Here is a 7,303-nt window from a genome sequence, read left to right on the forward strand (position 1 = left end):
CCCAGAATTTATTTTCACTTTGCACTAGGTGTGTGAATATTTTGGTGAGTTTGTGCATGCAACAGTTTTGCTCCAACTTGCAAGAAAAATAAAAACAGCAGCCCAGAAATGCGTCAGGCCATGACGAAGATGTTATTTTGTGTTTATCAAACTGGACCCACATGGACATGTAACACTCCACATTCACCAAATAACTTTCCTATCCTAACGTTGGCATTTTTTTGTTCATCATTGCCATAGGTCATACTTTTATTTTCCGTAATGACCTGATGAGTCACAGAACCAGATTGATGTCAGAAACTATAAAAGACTGTAGGCTGGTACTGAAGGGACTCCCTTGAGAAGATTTTCAAGGCATTCCATGATATGCTGACCCAAAGCCAGTCCTCACAACACTGGATTTCAGCAGACAATGCTTGCTTTGTCTGCACAGTGAGGAGGAGGACAGGAGGGGACAGGGAGAAAGAAACAGCTCCTATACAGTACTATAAATGGCACAAATAATGCAGGAGAAAAGGGCAATGAAGGAATGCAGTAGACAGTTCTGTTACCCCAAGACTCTTTTATTAACACTTTGGAACGAACTGAGTTAGGATCACCTAGTTAAGCTTTACTTTACCAAGACTAAAATAGATGTTCCTCTTTCTATCAGATTTCTCCCATGGATTTAAACATTACAATAGAATAATTAACTTAAAATAAAAAAAAGATTCATGTTTGATGCCTTAAAACTGTGAATCTATGATTTTAAAACTCATTCTACTTGTTTCCTTGAATCACATGTCTGTAATCTGAGCTAAATTGTTAAACTCAAAGAGTGTGAGTGTGATACAGTTTCATAGAAAGTAATCAGGAAATGCGTGACCCTCAGGCTTCACATTTCAGCTTCATCATTTTTTCCATTAGCCAAATCTTTTTAGATCTACCAGATTTGTTAAAAGCCTCTAGAGACATAAAAGTCTCTCTTTAATTACATGAAAGGGAGGACACTGCATGACCCATTTTGATGACTTGCTGTCCCACATTAGTCTAAGGAGGGGCAAAAAGAAAAACCAGAATAAAATTTGATGATGTTTTATTGCTGTCTCATTGTCGAACGATCAGGTTCTCCTTCATGTTGGTTTTAACTCCATCTGCTGATCATGTCATCAACACAGGCCAAAGCTTTGCTAAAGTTCAGATTCTTGAACTCTCGATGTGCTACACTGCTCAAAATGTGCTGCTGACAGGCCGACACACTGCATTCGATGTTCTGCTGCAGGACATCTGATTGCATCATTGTCTTAACATTTAGCAACTGCCATTGCTAATCAAATTGCATTCGGTATGGTCTCAGACTAAGGGATTGGGAGTTGTGCTAAAATATTTAAAAGTTTGGAAGAATACTTGAAAAAAATATGTCTAACAAAAAGACACAATAAATTAGAGTTAACCGCATATCTTTACCCTTTTTATCTACCATCATTTCTTTAAGGGTTAATTCAGACTGAAAAAATCAGTTGGTCTGGGCCAAGTCTGCTTAATTTGGTCTGGATTGAGTCTTGAACCTTGCGTTTGGTCTGTATTCAGACTGTTGTCTACCGGACATTTCTGTTTCAAACCAAAGTTTGTTACTAAACCATGGCTAGGAATTACGAGGGCGGGAGAGCAAGAATAATAGAAGTCATACTATTTGCAATTCTTGTCGGGATAGTTCACTGATCCAAATTTATATTTCGCTGGCTAATTTTGAATGTTTGTATCAACATCAGGTGCAACACTTTATTGCTACTTTGATACAGTGGAAGCATGTGGACATGCAGATACTTAAGAAGTGAATGCTTAAAATACTAGTTATGCAGTTTTTCTGACAAGTGTTTACAACATAGATTGTTGGGAAAACAGTGTGAGAAGCAATGAGTACCATGTTAAAAATGGTTTAAACAAACCAAATGTGTCCAGTCTGAATACACCCTAAGAATCATATCTAAGTTATCTCTACAGCTTATGAAAACACAATTCAAATACATTCTTGTTACATGACTCATGCTTACATTATCATTTTATTGGTTTTTATACTTTGGAAAGACTTGAGTCATTTGTGCTCCTCTGTGTACAGCGTGTTCGGCAGCAGTTTGGCAAATTAAAAAAAAAAAGAAAAGAAAAAGGAAGAAAAAAACCTTCCCCCAGGAAACAAGGAGTGACTAAAACCAGAGGTTGAAAAGGCACCGCCTGGACTCGCCTGAGACACAGTCATTAAATGCTCTGAAGGTTACAGTACAACGGCAGGTATGCTAAGGCAACACTCGCATGAGGGTGCGGCACAATGGGTCGAGGGTGTGTTTTATAACACTAGAAACAAGCAGTGCATACAGATACATGCACACTCACTTTACTTTCGCAACCTTACTCAACTTTAAGCCAAGATCTTTTCCAACTGAGTTCATAAACTGCACTTTCACTGAGCAGTAGGGGCTCACCTTTGAGTGAGGAAACAGTTGGTTAATATTTGTGAGGTGGAAACCATGATCCTTTTAGGAGCAGTTAATGAATAAGTGCTGCTGGAAGGAAAAATACACAGTAAGGTTTGTTGTGTCTTCTAAAACTGTTTTGAAACAACTACTCAGCTGGAAGAAAACTTTTAAAAAGTATGAATAAAATGTAAATGTTATGTCTGTTGGTCAATTTCTGAATTGAAAGTTGTTGTTTTTTTTTTGGTACTTCACACAGTGGAATTCTAATGCATCCCACCTTGACATTTATGATGTAAATATTAACAATATATCATAACAACATGTATGTATTTTGAGTAAAACAAAGCTATTTGAATCCAAAGTGGTTGTAGCAATTTAGATTTACACTGATTGACTTTAGCTCTTGGTAGAAACCAAAGCACGATTCATTTGCCTTTCTTAAAGAGTGTATAGAGCAAATGTTGTCTTCTTCTGTCCACTCGTGCGACAAAACCCCTCTGGACTCTTTTCATCTCGTGTCCCAGCCCCGACCAGAGGATGTAATGTGAGATGTTGAGGCATTAGGGCCCAGTGCTAATGGGTCAATAGGTGCACTTACAGAGCAGGTAAACTGATTGAATTACAGAACCAAAAAAAGGTTTTACCTTATCTTTAAATAATTAGGCAGGCAATTGATATTTTTCTATAAACCCATGAAAATGTGTGAAAACGGCTTAATTAAATACTGAATTTTTGACAGTTCCTCTTATTGGTTCAATTGTTTTTTCTTGCCTAGAAAATTTGTCACCTGGGTGATGCATGTCTGACAGCAATAATACATTTCAACTAAAGAAAAAAAACTGGTTTCAATTATCTAATTTGGCCAAGGAGCTACTAGAAGATTCTTAATGAAAGAGAGGAGAAAGCACTTTAAGATTGGCATCACAGAAATGTTGCACTTTTTCTAACATCATCGGGCTGTATTGCCTCTAAGTTTGTCTGTTTAAAATGTGATGGTGACACAAAAAAAAAAAAACACTTGTATCATCAAAAATATTGCTGCAGAAACAAACTGCAGTTTTTGAAGATTTATTTTGGAGTTCTCTAATAGTAGATATTCATCTCAAATTTGATCTAAAGGTTTCATGGAATCTATTTTTTTTCTCAGTCTACACAAACCTATCGGTAGATTTCCTTGATGGTCGTATTCGGACATTAGACCACAACAAACTCAAACACAGCAATAAAACATTATTTAAATTTAAATGTATGCACTTCTAATCGTCTTCTGTATTAAATTTTCCTCAAAAAGTACTTTTTTGGGGGAAAATTAGAAATTTTATGTCATGTGGACAAAAAGTTTTTAGAATTTTTTTTCATTTCTTTTATTTGCCGTAATTGTCTAATGAACAGTCAATACAAAACTGTTTCAAATTATTTAGGTCTTAAATTGATTAAATATTATTCATGTATGTTTAGTTTATGAATCTTTCCCGCTGCATTTTGGTGGTTTGCATGACATACTTTGCTTTCAAGTCTTGAACTATTGAAAGGATTACAATGTTATGAAAACCTTCATATTTCTCTATTAGGAACATTTTATTGACATTTGCCGTTTTATGCAGTTCTGTTTATGAAATTTAATACAGCAGCCACCCATTAGGCTTGAGTGGAGAGCCTTCCACTTGGTCTAAAAAAAAAAAAAACAACAGGTCGATATGGTAACATTTCCCATACACAAATACCCACAAAAATAATATGATTTTGTTCAGGTTGGGTTTGTGCAGACATTTCCACTATGAGGTCTCTATATTCTTATGTATTTTTGACTTGAGGACACATCTGTTTCTGTCTTTTAAGGAACTTTTTTAAATTTAAAGTGTCCTGTGTTGCATAAATATTACTCTGATCAAAAATAATGTTAAAATAATTTACTAAATGCTCAGTTTTTTGTGTTGCCAAAGAAATCAATATATTCCATAATTTATAGAACTGCTACTGAGGCACTTAAGTGAGAAACAAAATAATAGCTTAATAATTCTGAGTTTAATGCATTACTAACTGGCACGCAGTTTTTAGAAATTTCTGTTTGACGTAAATAACCCATTTAATTGTGTCAGGATCCGGGTGAGGACACAAACACAGGAAGTTAAAAAAAACTCCTTGTTTGAATTTTGGCTGAAATCCTTCAGGAGGCTTGAAGGCTGGCTTAAATCAGGAGGGCGAGACAATCAAACACAGGTGCGCCCATTAAGAGGGCAGGAGAACCAGGTGGGAGAGACAAAGAAATCAAAGAAATCAACACCCCTGAAATGAGAGAAAGGTGAATTCAAAAGGTAACAAAAACTGGAAACACAACAACACCCGAGCCACAAACCCCACAAATTGTGTAATTTAACAAAATAAAAGCATTTGACTGAATTTGTTGCATAAATAAAATGCTGTTTTGTTTACTTTTTTTAAAAAAAAGTTCAATACATACATATTATACATTATTCTTATTATTTATAAATGTTACCTTGTTTATTGCTTCTTTATCAGTTTGCTATATTGTACCACTTTAGGTTACTTAATTATTAACTATTAACTATATTAAATAATACTAATTGTGCCAATGAGCATTTAAAGACCAATTCTGAAGGAAATTATGTCTGTAGTGTTTTTAACATGTCCTTGTAGAATTTTACTCATGATGGAGTACATATATAAAGCTAAAACCTGCAGGAATTGTTTCATAAATTCATTTTACCATCTCTTCATGGCTTCATTTCAGTCGATCTCTTTTTGTACAGGACACATCACTTTCCACACAAAAGCACACACAGACAAACTCCTTTTATGTTTACTTCAAAGCAGGAAAAAATGGTTTCCTGTACATAATAATTATTGTCTCACAAAGGAATAATCTTCTTTTTTTATCTGCATTTCAGGAATTTATGACTTCTGAGTATCGAAGGGAGTACTGAGGTAAACTTGCGTTTATGCTGAGTGTGAATCTCAGCAGACAGGGGAGTCCTTTTAGAGCAGCCTCAGGCAATACATACCATCTGCACGCACACGTGCACGCTGCTCCACCCTTTACTTCAGCTGTCTGTCACTCTTTAGGATCAACACTGCAGTTAGAGACTCACATGAGTGGAACAAGGCCTGCTGGGCAGACACTGAAGTTACATTGCTCATCAAAAAATTAAAATAATGTGCAAAAAAAAAGAATGGGAACTAAAAAAGATAACATGTTTTCCACAGAAATGAATAAGCGTCCATCAAAACCAATTGTGTTTGTGAACTGTCTTTGACCTCAGTTTACAAGAAGCTTCTTGGCCACACTTGCAAACACAAACATAATTGCAGATTTACCTTTTCTTAATTATGAAGTGAATCTAAAATGTCAGCCAAAAAAATAGTGTTGGCTTTGTAGGCTGCAATAGGTCATTCCTGGCATGACAAAGTGTCCTTACATAAATCACGGTTTGTTTTTCGAATATAAAAGTATTATTTTCATCCCGTTACCTAAATTTGCCAGTTAGGTTAGCAAGGGATCTTGTTAATGGAAACTTAACGAAAAAGAAAATTATATAAAATGAAAAAGTTCCATAACAGTCATTACAAAACCACCAGGGGAAAAAAAAAGATTTTATTCTTTCAAAAAGCAATTTACCTGCTCAGGACTGACTGTTTAGCCTTGCTGATACCAGAGCATTAGGACAGATGTCATCGGTGCAAACCAGTCAGATGGATGTGGCTGCACACGTTTAAAACAGATCCAAAACCATGACAGAATGTGGCGTTTGGCGCAGGAAAGTCCCAGGTAAGTGTCACATATCACAGGCCCACTCCTGCACACATGCAGCGATGCAGGTATAAACCAAAGGATTGTGGGAATGTGAGAGAAACGGGACACCTTCACGTGTCCCCTCAGCAGCTACAGAGCACATTATTATATTCTTACACAAAAATCATGCAGGATTGTTGCTGATGTCATTGTTTTATTTTTTTTTTTAGTAAAAATGTAATCAAAATGTAACATTTTGTTTTATGGGCAGGTAGACAGGCTGAGTCTCTAATAAAATTGGATCGATAAGTTTAAAATCAAACAAAAATTATTAGTTTTTTTGCTGTTTCTTACTTACTAACTTACTTAAGAAAACACATTTATTTTCTTTAAAGCAAAGCAAAAAACTTTGATATCATTATTAATGCATTTTTTACCCAAAACGTATTTATCTGCACTACATTTAAAAAAATCTGTTAGTATTCACGACTGTTTTAAAAAGAGGAATGTCACCTTAAAACTACATAACAAGAGTTCAGGAATGAGTCCCAACATGCAGGGGTGGTGGAGGCGGGGGGCATCACGGATTACTCAGACCTCAAAACTTGAGTGGGCCACACCCTGCACCTCCCTGAACTGACTTATCTCTATTAGCCCTTAAATCCAGTGTTCTGTTTTATGCTTTAATGTCTTATCAACTTCTATTATTTGAGGAGTTTCTTTCAGCGTTGATGCCAGTCATTCCCCAAGTCATAAGTAGATATAAAAACTGTCAGATTTAAGTCTCAGGATGCACTTCCTTAGGTGTCCACATTTTAAACAAAAGAAACACATATTTGCTTATAAATATGTGGATTTTTTATTACTGTTTTAAAATATGTTGTCCCCAAAGATGAGAAGATTGAAAAGAATCCTCAGACACACACTTTTGTCAGGCTTCAATAAAACATATGAATCATTTCCTGTCTTTCACCTGGTCAGCCTCTGGATGAGCACATCGACCCCGTCGCCCACGGTTGTGTTTCACCCACTAACTTGTTGGCATGGACACACAAACACGCAAACCTTCATGTAAGAACACATCAGGAGCTGGAATCTA

This window comes from Oryzias melastigma, linkage group LG17 (genome assembly GCF_002922805.2).
Source record: "Oryzias melastigma strain HK-1 linkage group LG17, ASM292280v2, whole genome shotgun sequence".
Lineage (NCBI taxonomy): Eukaryota > Metazoa > Chordata > Actinopteri > Beloniformes > Adrianichthyidae > Oryzias > Oryzias melastigma.